Source organism: Sarcophilus harrisii, chromosome 6 (assembly GCF_902635505.1).
Source record: "Sarcophilus harrisii chromosome 6, mSarHar1.11, whole genome shotgun sequence".
NCBI classification, from domain to species: Eukaryota; Metazoa; Chordata; class Mammalia; order Dasyuromorphia; family Dasyuridae; genus Sarcophilus; species Sarcophilus harrisii.
In genome coordinates, this window is record NC_045431.1 from 209,441,863 (window position 1) to 209,457,730 (window position 15,868).

The window sequence follows — 15,868 nt, forward strand, 5'->3', positions numbered from 1 at the left end:
CAAGAATGAAGGATGCTCAACAACAACTTTATTATAATTTAGATACTCTGGCTTTGCAGTTTTTTTTAAATGTGGGTGGTTAAAACAAGATCTTTTGAGTGAAATGTCACATTACCCTACTTGAATTTTTTTATTTTGCTTTTCTTTGCATTCCCATTTAGAATATTCAGATCACAGTAGGTGCTAAATCAGTGCTTACAGATAAAAACAACTGATATTTCTTTCTGTGGTAGATCAAAAAGTTCATTTGGGGGGAGGTGGTAAAAGGCAAAGGGAGGCAAAGCTTCATGCAACATATGCTAATTATTTACTTCTATTTATTGTTGACCCCTCTGTTTTCTGAGTCTTTTATTCCTAAACTTTCATGATAGAAACTTCTGTGATCCTGATAATGGTTATTTCCTTACTTATTTTATCAAAAATATTAAACCAATCAGATATATTTGAGCAGTCGTCCATCCTTTCATATAGAATGCCTAGCTTTTGATCCCATTGATAAGCTGCTCTGTATTCTGGTCTCAGCCATTCCCATAACAATCTAGCGAAAGTGATGGAAACTGGGCATAAACTGAGTTCTAGGACCAAATGGACAATAACTTTGATCAATTATCTATTCCCTTCCTCCTCATGCTATGGTCATAAAACCATTCTTATATACACTGATTCAGCCATTCTGGAGAACAAATTGGAACTATGTCCAAAGGGATACGAAGCTGCAAATTGTTTGATCCAGCAACATCATTATTCGATCTAAATCCTAAAAAGATCATACAAAAAGGGGAGGGACCCAATTGTACAAAAATATTTATAGCAGCTCTTTTTATGGCAATATAGAATTAGAAATTGAGGAAATGCCCATCAACTGGGTAATGTGGTATATAAATATCATGGCATACTATTATTATGTAAGAAATGATAAATGGGTAGATTTCAGAAAAATCTGGGAAAATTTACATGAACTGATGCTGAGGGAAGTAAGCAGAACCAAGAATACATTGTACACAGTAAGAGCAATACTATGCAATGCTCAGCTTTGATAGAGTTAGCTCTTCTCAGCAACACAATGATCTAAAAAAGGGACTCATAGTGGAAGATGCTTTCCACATCCAGAGAAAACTGTCTAGTCTGAATGTAGAACGAGGCATGTTATTCACTTTCTTTTCTTCTTTTTTTCATGGATTTTCTCTTTTGTTTTGAGTATTTTTTCACAACATGACAATGCGGAAATATGTATAACATGATTGTACATGTACAATCTATATCAGCTTGCTTATTGTTTTGATGAGAAGGAAGATATGGAGGGAAGGGAGAAAATCTGGAGTTCAAAATCTTACAATAATGAATATTGAAAACATTTCTTCACATGTAATTGGAAAAAAATAAAATAGTATTTAAAAAAGGATTTTAAACACATTATTTCACTTGATATTTACACCAAATGGTGAATTACATACTATCTCTATTTTAGAATCAGCAAGTTAATTGGGGAATTAATCTCAGAGAGCTTAATAATTGGATCATAATTTCATCCCTAAAAAACATCAGATAGTCTTTCTTTACTATATGTGTTCTTCCCAATCTCTAAGTCTCAGTGATTACAGCAGGACACACACTGATGCCCTTTGGGATTGATGATTTGTGCCACATTATGTGCTTTTGTGCTAAACAGTTCAACTTTTTTTTAATAGATTCGTGGATTATTTTTATGTTTCTTTTTTTTCTGCATCTTTTATTTATTTATTGCTATCAGACTATTATATTCACTGGAGCTCTAAAGTATACCACTGCAGTGTTCTAAGTCTACAGCATGATTTAAAAGAAACACAGGCTCAAGACCCAGTGAAATGATATGAGTCAAAAATGAATTTGGGGCTTACTTATATGAGAGTCAAGAATGAGGAACTTTAAGGTGCAGCAGAACAAAAGGCATTCAAAAGTATTTCTCTAAAATAATTTAAATGATCTCCCTGCAGTCTTGTATAGAGAATAAATTAATTTTGGAATCCTTTTTCCCAACAATATATCAACAAAGCTGAATAAGAACTAAATATAAATTACTGGAATCAAGATTTGTGATATTTCATATAAGCAACAATATCAACTTGGTGATTGTAGATCCTTACATCATAAGGTGATTTTTTTGCAAGTCGTCTCAATCGAAACCATACTAAAATAGAAATCCACTTTATCCTAAATCATGGTTCTCCATCTACCTTCTGAGACAGCCCATTCTACATCTAGATAGACTGATTATTGGGAATTTCTGCCTTATGGCAAGTCAAATCTTTTTTCTATTTTGAAAGAAACTGTCATTAGCAACAGAGTTTTGTAGCTTGGGTCTCTTTTCAATATGGTTAAGAGGAATATTAGACTGAGTCTAGGGGAAGCTATGTTAAATTATAATATTATAGTCACAAATTATTGTAGCTCTAAATATGGGGAAATTAATGGCTGGGGGAGGTTAAACATGAATTGCTTCCATTTGTAGCGTACAGATTCTTTATTGCTGCTCCCATCCTCCTGTGGGGAGTACATATCATCATTCCACATAACAATTAGATTCCCTTCACAATGAAAGGATTGAAAAAGTGGTTTCATGAACCTGAGCTGCCAGCCAACCTCTTTGTGGGGATAAAGTGCATGCCTTCCTCATTTCCCAGCATGCAGGAGTTTTTCATTGATATGAAAATGGGCTCTATAGTTCTTCTGTGATGAAAATCCTAACAAACATCATTTCATCCTCTACACAGGGAGATTTAAAGGAGCAGTGAGAAAAGGCACTCTTTCTGCACATTTCCACTACTCATGAGGCTTCTGGGTAAAAAATCCGAAAAAAAAGCAGAGAATTTGACCTTCTGCTTCTCACCTGAAAATGAGATAGATGTCAGTTGTTCTTGATCAGGCTGGGGTTTCCAGGAATTCTTTCGAAATAGATAAGTATCCAGAATTGTAATGGGCTGAGGTTTGAGTTGATTCACTGAGGTCCCAAGCACATGAGGCTAAATAGTAATTGGGCTATATTCTATTAATATACATGATTGGATAAAGAATGGTCCCTGCCCACTCTCCATGCAAGTCCTGATGTGTTGACCTGATGTGATGACGATTTTGGTGGGTGGAGGCAGAGAGAGAGACAGGAAGAGAAGCTGGGAGAGATTGGGCCTGGGTTTGAGACTCAAGCGTTGGTTGTGTGGTCTGCTTGAGTAGCTTCTTGACTCAGCTGCACACATTGCTATCGCTGATTCTCTTCCATCTCCGATCCTTCTTCACTGAGAATAAAGACTGACAGTTTTCCCCTAACCTGAATTCCTGACTCCTGCTGATTTAAAAATACAGGATCTTCACATTTGGCGCCCAACGGTGGGAACCAAGGACTGAAGAAGTCTCCGGTGACCAGGAACTTGGGTGAGTATTGTTAATAGACAAATAAGAACTTATTTTCTTAAAAACTAAACCAGTAATCTTTTTTTTGGCTAAAATGGGACAAATGCTAGCTAAAGACTCTCCATCCCCGCCCCCAACCCCACCCAAGAGTGGTGCTATGGAAAGCATGATTAAGCTGATAGAAATACATGGGTTACTTATAACTTGGGAACAGATAGCGAGATTTGTGGGTATATTAAACTGCATCACCCCTTGGATCGGAGAGGAGGAGCAGATCTCTCGAGATAACTGGTCCCGGGTTGGACAAGAGATGTCCATGCATTTCAGAGAATGTGGTCCTCACTCAATTTCCATCGAGGCATTAATATATTTCAGTTAGCACTAAGAAACCCTATCCCTAGAAGAAAGAAAAAACCTGTGGCTCCTTCTACTCCTTCTCAAATTAGGATGACATTAAGGAGGAAGACAATGAAGAAATTAATGACCATATCCCCACAGGGCATGGAGACTTAAGTGAGCAAGGGTGTGGTGACCTTCCCCCTCAGGAGGCAGCTTCAGCCCCACCCCAGGAGCAAGTGATTGACTCTCCTCCACCAACTCCACCCTCCGGGATGGAGGGAGGAGGGGCAGTGTGTGTGTGTGTGTGGGGCAGTGAAAGCACCAGCACCTCCCCCCCAGCATCCCCAGTATCCAATTTTGAGTAGGCTTCAAGAGGGCTTAATGAAGGCCAAAGAAAAGGGTGTGGACATCCTCCGGGAGCTTCAGCCACTTATCTGTCCTGTAATTTCCCAGTCTAATGCCTCAGGTCAACAAAGTCAAAGATATGCCCCTTTTAATGTAGAAATCATTAAAGATCTTAAAAAGGCTTGCACTCTTTATGGGGCTACATCAGCTTAAGTTAAGATGCTGTTACAGAATTTGGCTTCTGAAATCTTGACTCCTGATGACTGGAAATCTATAGCAAGGGTATGCCTAGAACCTGGACAAAATTACATGTGGCTTTCTGAATATAGTGAGTTCTGTAGGATACAAGCCCAACAAAATAGTCAAATAAGTGTTCATGCTGATCACCTATGACCTACTACAAGGTATAGGTCCATGCAGACGTCACAGCACAGATTAATTATTCAGTAGCAGCATATGAGCAAATTGCTGCTAATGCTATCAAAGCGTGGGCTTTGATTCACAATAAAAATGACAAAGGTGAGGCATTCACAAAAATAACACAAGGGCCAGATGAACCCTTTGCTGACTTTGTGGGATGTTTACAGACTGCTATCACAAGAACTAATGGGGAAAATCCATCAACAGATGTTTTAATAAGGCAACTTGCTAAGGAAAATGCTAATGAGGTGTGCAGAAGGATTATACTAGGACTGCCCAAGGATGCTCCTTTAGAGGAGTTCATAGACGCTTGTGCCACAGTGGGTACAAATGCCTTTTATAGCCAGACTATGATGCAGACTTCCCAAGATCCCAACATGGGTAGACAGGGTCCCTTCCGGCAAGGGACTTCTAGAGAGACACGTCAACGCTTTCAATGTGGTAAAGTAGGGCATCTGAAAGCTCAATGTTGGTATAGAGGCAGAGTGAGAAAACAGGGTGGGAGAACAAGACCCAGTATCCCATGTCCAAAATGCAACAGAGGCTTCCATTGGGCCTCAGAATGTAGACAGGTTCAGGGAAACGGGATGAGGGGCCCAGCCCCAGGGTCCCAGGCAAAAAACACTTGGGGTGCTGATGGCAGCCAATGGTGCACCAGAGAGTGCCTAGACGGCCAATACCCCAAATGACCAATCAGCCAGGAAGCCATAAGGATGGCAGAAAGGATTACACAATCAATCAGCCAGGAAGCAACCTGATGGAAGAAAGGGATTACAATTAGGAGAATAGAGTTGTATGCAGCTGAGACAACTGAGATACCCCTGGAGAGGTGAAATCTGTTCCTCTCCAGCCTATGGATCCCTTGCTCCAGGCACAGTAGGCTTGACCATTTACCTCCTGAGAGTACGTACAAAACAGTGTCCATCCACATACTGATGTGGAAACTGGGAATGTGTAGATAATATCCCAGTCACCAATACAGGCAGACAATGTGTGACTTATCACCCAGAGAAATAGTAGCATCAGGTTTACTCATACAGAATCCTAATAAGCAGCCTGGTGATAGTCACCCAGATTCTGATTCCAGATCACAAAATCAGCAATTTACTGGACAGCAGCTGTAACAACTGACCGACCTATGCTCACAATCTATATAAATGGCCTTCCATGGAAGGATTGGTAGACACTGGTGCAGATCGGACGGTCATTAGAGGTGCCAGCTGGCCCAGTCACTGGCCAAAGATTAAAGCAGACACCTACATGTCTGGTGTAGGAGGATCAATAGCAGCTGAAGTTAGTGCTGCCCCTATGAGATGGACTTTTGAAGGCAAAACAGGAGTTTTTACTCCTTTATAGTTGAAAAAATCCCCATCAATCTGTGGGAAGAGACGTTTTACAGCAATTAGAGTTAAAAATGAGTACTTAGGTTTTTTAAGCAGGGCTGCTGTTGAAGGCCTACCAAGACTTTCACCTGTTCCTATCCAATGGAAAACTGATACACCAGTGTGGATAGAGCAGTGGCCCTTAAGTAAAGATAAAATTCAGGCCTTATTAGATATAGTACAGGAGCAGCTTGACCAAGGACACTTAAAACCTTCTCTAAGTCCTTGGAATTCCCAGTGTTTGTTGTGAAAAGAAATCTGAAAATGGAGGATGTTAACGGATTTAAGAAAAGTGAATGAACAGATGAAAACTAGGAACTCTTCAGCCTGGACTTCCATCTCTACTCAGTTGCCTAGAGAATGGCCTCTTTGGGTCATAGATATTAAGGATTGTTTCTATTCTATCCCTCTGGATAAGAAGGATATGAAAAGATTTGCCTTTCAGTGCCCAGCATTAACTTAGCTGAGCCTTATAAAGATAATGAATGGACAGTTTTGCCATAGGGAATGAAAAACAGCCCTACTATGTGTCAAATGTATGTTGCTGCTGCTCTTGCTCCAGTAAGAAAAGCATTCCCAAAAGTTATGCTATTACATTACATGGATGACATTTTGGGATGTGCACCTGAGGAACAAATGTTAGAGGCATGTCTACAAAAGACCATAGAAACACTAAGGAATTACAAATTATACATAGCACCAGAAAAAATTCAAATTCATGCTCCTTTTCAATATTTAGGATATGAAGTATACCCTAAGGTGCTTACAATTCAAAAACTCTCCTTAAGAACAGAAAAGCTAAACACATTGAATGATTTTCAGAAATTGATAGGAGATATCCAATGGATGCGACCAGTGTTAGGTTTGACTACCTATCAGTTACAACCGTTATATGACATTTTAAGGGGAAACAGTGCTTTAAATTCACCACGCCAGCTTACAAAAGAAGCTCAAGAGGCTTTGAGAGAAGTTGAACTAACTTTATCCAATGTGGTTGAAAGAGTCACTCAAAAACCCTTGGAGATATCAGTTTTTGCCACACAAGAGGCACCCACAGCAGTCCTTCATCAAGGACACAGTGTGATAGAGTGGTGAACCTCCTACAACCAGAACAAAGCCTTACTCCTACCAGTGCTTGTGGCTAGAATTTTATTAAAGGCCACTAAGCGAGCAGTACAATTATCTGGGACAAGACCTGACAAGATATACACCTTTTATACCAATACACAAATTAATGTGTGTTGTGAGACCATCCCAGAGTGGCAAATTTTATTAGCCATGGTTCCAAATTTTTTACATGGGTCTCCATTAAAGATAACTAGACTATTACATAATTGGCGATGGACTCTTGAAGAAAAAGTTTCTAAAGTTCCTCTTAAAGGACCAACTATCTTCACGGATGCATCCAAACATAATATTTGTGCTGTGTAGTCTCATGATCTAACTATAAAGAGAGTAGTCAGAACTCCTTTTCAGTCCACTCAGCAGAATGAATTGTACGCGATCATTCTAGCCCTTACTTATTATCCAGGAGACATCAATATAATATCTGATTCGGCCTATTCAGTAGGTGTGGTACAAAGAATTGCCACAGCCCAAATAAAATTTGCAGCCTCTAATATATATCAGCTCTTTAAAAACTTCAAGAGCAAGTGAGAAAAGCATCCAGGTAAGATCTATATATATACATGTCCATTCTCATAGTGGACTTCAGGTCCCATATTTGATGGCAATTCAAAGGCAGATAGCCTTCTAACTATGTTGGTCAATACCCCTTTGTTCCAAGAAGCTCAGGCATCTCATTCTAAATATCATCAGGCTGCTCGAGCTTTACGTTTACAATTTGAATAACAAGAGAGCTAGAAATAGTAAAAGCCTGTAAGGCTTGCCTTCCTTTCCACGTTCCTACACTGCCTCCAGGGAAGAACCCTCGTGGTTTGAGACCCAATGAAATCTGCAAATGGATGTGACCCATTATAAATCTTTTGGTCGTCTGTCTTTCATCCATGTTGTGGTAGACACCTTTTCAGGATTCACTTTTGCAATGCCAGCAGCAAAAGAGGCAGCCCAAGTGGTCACTGAATTCCTCATACAAGCATTTGCATTATGGGTGTCAAAGCAATAAAACAGACAATGGTCCTGACTTATACTTCAAAACATTTTGCACACTTTTGTCACAGTATAAATTTTACAACCACGGCATACCTTTAATCCTCAAGGACAGGCAATAGTGGAGAGGAGAAACAGAGATATTAAGACACTCCTCCAAAAACAAAAGAAAGGGGGAGCCACAGGCAACCCTAGAGAACTTCTAAATCTAGCTTTTATACTATTAACTTCTTGATTTTTGACAAAGATGCACTGGCTCCGGCAGACAGGTTTTATAACCCACCGGAAGGTCAGTGTCCAGTGGGAGCAGCTCCACTATCTTTAGATAATCGCCAGGTGATGTGGAGAGACCCAGAAAGTGGTGAATGGAAAGGACCAGATAGGCTAACTGCTTTGGGGAGAGGGTTTGCTTGTATCTCTACAGGTGGAGAAGAATCAGATGGGTGCCAACGAGCCATATTCGCCTTGTCCATCGCGAGAAGATGGAGCAGACTCTTGAAACAAAGGAGAAGACCCAAGAATATATCGGTGGTTCTGTTGCTGATTGTGCTCACCATTGAAAGAGCGTGGCAGTTATGGCGTTTGACTCATGGACATCAAAGATTGTCGGACTTCAAAACCTCAGGAATCATTGGATTCTCTGAGACATAGGATTCTGAAAACTCTCAGGAATCATTGGATTCTCTGAGAAATGATAAGACTGTTACAACACTTCAAAATCTGCTGGAATCATTGGATTCCTAACACATAAAAAGACTTTGCAGGACTTCAAAAACTCAGGGGATCATTGGATTCCTAACATGTGAAGCAATGGACAATAGATTGGTTTTGACTATCTCTTGGCTGAAGAAGGTGTATGTGTGACTGTTGTTTACATACCCACCTTCTAGGACTTCTGGTGATATTTTCCAACACCATGTTGATTTATGTTGTTTGCTATTCCCTACTTGCGTGTAAAATTCACGTTGTTACACCACATCGAGCCTGCACTGACTGAGGGGAGGGTCATCCCTAATAGCCTCTGTTATTGTTGTGCTTGTGTAATACCTCCCATGCTGATGGGTTTGTGCATAATAAGACCCTTCAGCCCAGAAACCCGCTAGCAACCCCCACTTCCCTTTGGTGCTTTTCATCTCCCTTCCTGAGATGTCAGGTAGGGCATGATCATCTCCTTTTTAGTGCTTTCACTGCCTTTCCTGAGAAGTCAGGGAGGCTGTGATCACCTCCTTTTTGGTGCTTTCACCTCCTTCCCTGAGAAGTTAGGGAGGCTGTGATCACCTCCCCTTGGGGGCTCTGACCTCCCTGAGGAGTCAGGGATGGCATGACCACTGGTGTTCTAAAATAAAAGAAAGCAGGAGATGTAATGGGCTGAGGTTTGAGTTGATTCACTGAGGTCCCAAGCACATGAGGCTAAATAGTAATTGGGCTATACTCTATTAATATACATGATTGGATAAAGAATGGTCCCTGCCCACTCTCCATGCAAGTCCTGATGTGTTGTATAGGAAATGACGATTTTGGTGGGTGGAGGCAGAGAGAGAGACAGGAAGAGAAGCTGGGAGAGATTGGGCCTGGGTTTGAGACTCCAAGCTGCTGGTTGTGTGGCTGCTGGTTGAGCTAGCTTCTTGACTCAGCTGCACACATTGCTATCGCCGATTCTCTTCCACCTCCTATCCTTCTTCACTGAGAATAAAGACTGACGGTTTTCCCCTAACCTGAATTCCTGACTCCTGCTGATTTAAAAATACACGATCTTTACACAGAATAGTCAGCAATCTTTGAGCATTATTTTACCATTCTCATTTCTTAGAAATTATGAAGCTGAATATATTGATAATTAACTGCAAAAAAGAATAATATTAGAAAATAGCTTCTTTAATGTCATACATACATAAAATTGCTCTGAAATATATCTTTAAAAATGTGTTCAAAGAATACAACTTGGGCAGAATCCAGCTAATTGATGATTCTGTTCTATAGAAACAAAATTTGAAAGAATAAAATGTAATTTGAATGTACAAGGCAAACTCATTTCCAGGAAGAAATTTATCCTTATCATGAAGTCCCAGCACGCTGAATTAGCTGGCAAACTAGTCTATTCACATAGTCACGATCTGAAAATATTGAGAGGCTTAGGGTACAACAAACAAACAAGAAAGCCAGAAAAAATGACAGCATTGGTCACCCTCATTTCTCTCTGTTAACAAACTAGATTTGAAAGGAACATAAGGTGCTCATATTTTCTTATCCAAACAGTCTTTACTGTGGACAAGGTAATAGTCTGAATTATGACAACATTTTACTGGTTCTTGAACAAGGATTAGACACTTTCCTGGAATAATCACTTCTTACTCTTAGGTCCTGTGACACTTATAATTGAAGTCCTTCATCCAGAGCCATAACTAAGTTAGGACGGGTAAGATAAACTTTCCAGGCATTAAAATTCATTCATTCATTCATTTATTATTAAAGCTTTTTATATTCCAAACATATACATGGATAATTTTTTAACATTAACCCTTGAAAAACCTTATGCTCTTTTTTAAAAATTTAATTTAATTTAATTTTATAGCTTTTTATTTACAAGTTATATGCATGGGTAATTTTACAGCATTGACAACTGCCAAAATCTTGTGTTCTAATTTACCTTCCTCTTCCCCCAGCCCCTCACTTAGATGGCAAGTAATCCAATATATGTGAAACATGGTAGAAATCTATGCTAAATCCAATATATGCATACATATTTTTACAATTATCTTGCTGTTCAAGAAAAATCGGCTCAAACAGGAAAAAATGAGAAAAAATAAAATGCAAGCAAATAACAAAAAGAGTGAAAATCCAAGCGCTAAAGTTTAGACAATATTTTAAATAATTCATTTGATTAAAAACAACCGAATTTAGTTCATAATTATAAAAAGTAATCTTTTCAAATGAGGCTTTCTTCCCCCACATGAAACCATTGCTCAGGTGAGATCTGCTCAAGACTACACACACCTTATTTATTAAACCAATGGATTATCTGCAGTAGCACATGAAGACTTCATGATTCCTTGGGGGTTTTACACTCCCAGTTCATTGTATTCAAAAGTCTGAGATCTCATCCAGACTCCTTCCTTCTTCCAACTGAATTCATCTTTAAAAGATGGCTTCCCCCATCCATTGAGCCAACATATTTAGACCAAGTCCATGAAGAAAGTAGCACAGATCATCTTTAAAAAGTATTACACTTACTTGGTTAATGACTTCCACACCAATGAAAATGCATATGGAGATCCCCATCATCCCCAGCAATAAGATCATGGGATGTTGTAACTCATCTGATGCAGCTTCCTAAGAGACTCTATAAGAGGCATCTCCATCAAACTACAGGAAGACTAACAAGAAAGGAAGGAGAACTATATCCCTGAGATTTCTGATGACTAAAATGGACCCTATTATCAAAGAAATGTTGAAACTTCTGGACTTTGGCAATTTATCCAACCTACAAGTTACCCAGCCCATGGTTGGAATGAACTTCAAAACACCAACAGAGCTGCTTAATATTTACTTTTGCTTTCTTTCCAATGAAATTAGGAAGCTTTCCCACACATACCTAACCCTCATGGTTCATAGTGCTTTTCTGACATCAGATTTTGTTAGGGTGCCAACATGACTTACTTAGATATTTGACATGATATTTGAAGCCTTACATTTATCTTCATTCTCCAAATACATTCCTCCTATTTTCCCAATTCAGAAAGTTATCTTTTATTACAGTGGTTTCTAAAACTTTCAGTCATACACCCCATCAAAATAGTAATTTTTGAGTCTACACATCAAATATGTGTATATTTACTTATTTATAAATTATGCATATTTCCTACAGTATCAGTAATTTTATGTACATCATAAAATTTGTATAAGCATAGTAATTTTTAAAAGAATGATATAAAGCTGAAATAACATTTTATGTCTAAATAAATAGGAAGTCTATGGACTTCATCGAGTGTGGGATTGACCTGAGCCTTAGGGAAAATAGCAGAAAATCTGCAGAAGATGGGGATAAGGGATAAAAATGAGACTAAAGACAGAGAGACTTATTAGAATGCTATTGCACTAGCCCAAGTGAAGCCAGTTTAAAATAGAGCAGTGGTTATATGAACAAAGAGAAGGGAACAGGTAAAAATATGGAGGTGGAAGTAATGAGACTTCATAATTGATTGAAAATTCATTTTGAGGAAGAATGAAGGCTTCAGGATGATGCTGAAGTTGTGGATACAGTTGACTCAGAATAATGATGCATTTAACAATAATAGAAATATTTAAAAGAGGAGTAAAGTTGTGGGATAGGGTAGTGGGATGGTAATGTGAAATCCATAACAAAGATCACAACCCATACATATTGGATTATTCTATGACTCAATCTATACCATTCCAAATAAAAAGGAATCAAGAGCCCTTTTATAGTTGTCTAGTATAGCCACTGGGATCTGTTCCACTAATCTACCTCTCTCTTTTTTAACCAATGCCAGATGAAAAACATTGTTCTTAAGATTTTATGGATGAATGTTACATCTGTGGGTTATGTTTTGGTCTGTCATAGTAGTCCAGGTACATATAGTTTCTTGGCTAAGATTTCCGGCATAGCTTGAGAACTATATTTGTAACATAGATAGTTGTCACGTCAGTCCATGAAAGACAACGAACTTTTAACTACAAAAACATTATTCATCTTCTTGTGTGATAGTCCCTAGATATTAAATATAAATGAACAATAGTAGGAAAAAAAGGTTTTCCAAGAATATTTCTATATTGCTAGGCATTCTGTATATATTCATCATCTTCCTCCTCCTATTTCTCAAAAACAACAATCTCATTCTCATCTTTTCAATGAAATTTAGATATAAATGGTTTTGATTAAGAAACTATCTTATATTTAAGATTATACAGGCTATTACATAAATGGTTTAGATAATTGAATTTTTTGTGAAACTATGTATAGAAGAATTGCATATGCTTAACATTATTATTAATATAATTAATAATATTAATGTTATTATTTGTGTGCTAGAGGATGAGATAGGAGAAAGGGAGAGAGAAAATTTGGAGCATAAGATTTTGTAAGAGTGAATGTTGAAAACTATATTTACATATATTTTAAAAATAAAAAGCTATTATTCAAAAAAGAAAAAAATGAGAACTGATTTTTATTGTTAATTTTAAACTATTAGGATGTAATCTAATTCTCCATAGGTTTATCCAAAGCATCTTTAAAACAACTTCAGTAATAGGCAATATATTAGATAGACTATAACTCATGTTATTTCCAAACAATTTAATTTGCCTTTTCCAAATCTTTGTCATCTAAAATGTTTGAGTACCATGTATCATCTTGGAAATTGTGAGGAAACACACGTTAAAATTTTACTTCATACATTTGTGAAGTAATATTATTCAAGTGATTGCAGATAACAATCCAGCTGCAGTTTTCCAAACAGTCAGTCAGGTGGTATAATGGATAGAATGGCAGGCCTGGGAAACAGAATCACTCATCTTCCTGAGTTCAAATCTGGCTTCAGATATTTTACTAGCTGTGTGACCCTGAGCAAGTCACTTTACCCTATCTGCCTCAGTTTCCTCATCTATGAAATAAGATAGAGAAGGAAATGGCAAACTACTCCAGAAAATTTGCTCAATAAGAACAGACAAACTATTTTGTTACTATTCTTGTGTCTAATTCTTCAAGACTGTCTTTAGGGTTTTCTCAACAAAGATACTGGAATGATTTGCCATTTTCTTCTCCTGCTTATTTAAACTGAAGAATGAGGAAAACAGGATTAAGCAACTTGCTGTGGGTCCCTGCCACTTTGAGGCAGGATTTGAACTCGTCTTTCTAACTACATAACTGGCACTCTATCCACTGGAACATGAGAGGGGACTGAGACTTTAGTCTCCACAAAGTGGAAAGTGATTGTACAAGATAAGATCTAATTGTTACAGATGGGACACAGTGACAAGCAATGAATTTAACAACTTTTTCTTAGATGCATTTTAAAACAAAACATTTTATAAAAAAAAAAAACAACCCATAATTCCTCCAAATATAAGCCAATTCTATGTTTAAATCTTCACAGAAAACATTCATGATTTCATATCATAAAAAATTCTAGAAATGTAAGGAAAAAAACACAAGGTATACAGCACAAAATGTGTGTTAAAATGTATCTGGGAGGGCTCAATAGAAATTTAATTTTGACACAATAATATTTAACCAACTTCCTGAAAACATCACAATATATGTACTGCCTTTGTTGATTATCCCAGAACCCAAACCCAGTTCTACTTTATGGCTTGTTCACAAAATCGAAACAGAAAGTAGAGCCAACTAGGATATTTGATATTCACACGGAAAACTGTTCTCTATTTAAATCATGCCAGGAATACAATGCTATCAGGAAACATTCATTTAAAAGGTGGTATTTTCAGGGAGACAGGTTAAGCCCATTATTATAAGGTTCTGACTAATCTTAAATCAGTTAACATTTCTCTAAAATAGAACTAAATATGGCTTTCAAATTTGAAGTTGTTAACAAATTGTCTTATTAACCTTTTGCTGAATATGGATAACATAAAGCTATACACTACTACCATAAAACATTTATTTCACGTCAAGGTCTCTTTCTCCAGATATAGACTTGACAAATATAAAATTCCTAAAGTATGCCCACAGCGGCTGAAGACATCGACCTTGAACTTGGTAACACTGAACCAATGGATGAAGGCAATGACTGTAATAATTACTTTTGTGTCCTCATTTATAGCACAAAGATATTAAGGGCTAGGTTTTGGTAGACTACATTAAGAGCATGTTTTTGAATTCTTAAATATGAAGATGGATAAAGTACGTAAATTTTTTATTATAGCTTTTTATTTACAAAACATATGCATGGATAATTTTTCAACACTGACCCTTGTAAAACCTGTTCCAAATTTTGCCCTCCTTCCCCCTAGATGGCAGGTATTCCAATACATGTTAAAATATATGTTAAATCCAATATATATGTATAAGGTATATAAATTTATATCTACAAAATACCATATTCGGAAAAATATATAGTTTAAATGTATATTATTTACTGTTTAAAGATACACTGGGAATTGGAACATAACAGAATTGGCAAGTGCCTCAAGAAAAATCTAATTTCTTCTTTTGTTAAACTTGAAATTTATTTTATTTGATACTTATGACTATATAGGTAACCAAAAATTTCCCCTTTTCTCTTCAGAGATTTTTTCTCACTTCTGATTTCTTCAGTTTTCAAGCTTCCATTTAATTTTTTTGATTAATGTTGAATTGTTTATTCTGTTCTTTGCATTGCTTTTACCCATTTTCTTATCAACATTTTGACTTTTACTTTCATTTTTTTGATTAAAGCAATCTGGAATTTTAAATAATTTTTTCTGGGTTCCTTTCTGTAAGTTTCTTCTTAAAATTTTCTTTAAGGAAAAGTCCACAATCTAATGGAGGCAGCAATATCAAATAGCTACGTATCAGCAAGCTACATATAGGATAAATTAGAGATAGCCAGAGAGGAGATAGGAAGGCAGTAAGAGAGATGGAAAAGTCTTGTTGCCCAAAGTAGAATTTTAACTGGGACATGAAGTAAACTAAGGAAGTAGAGATGATGAGGGGAGAATTCCTACCTTAGGTCAAGTGAAGATGCTAAGAATCCAGAGATGAAATCGTGTATGTAAGAACATAAAAGAGACCAGTTTCAAAGGATCACAAAAGACATGTAGTGAGGATGGAATAAGAAATCTGGAAAGATAGGAAGGAGAATAATATGATAAACATCTTTAAAAGTTAAGCAGAAGATGCAGTAATGTGGCACAGTGGATAGAACATTGGC

The 15,868-nt window shown here is 37.3% G+C and overlaps 1 pseudogene; it reads left to right on the forward strand.

Moving 5' to 3' along the window:
- LOC111721442 overlaps positions 1 to 11,631 on the forward strand; it is a 33,920-nt pseudogene extending 22,289 nt beyond the window's left edge.
- The last annotated feature ends 4,237 nt before the right edge of the window (positions 11,632 to 15,868 follow it).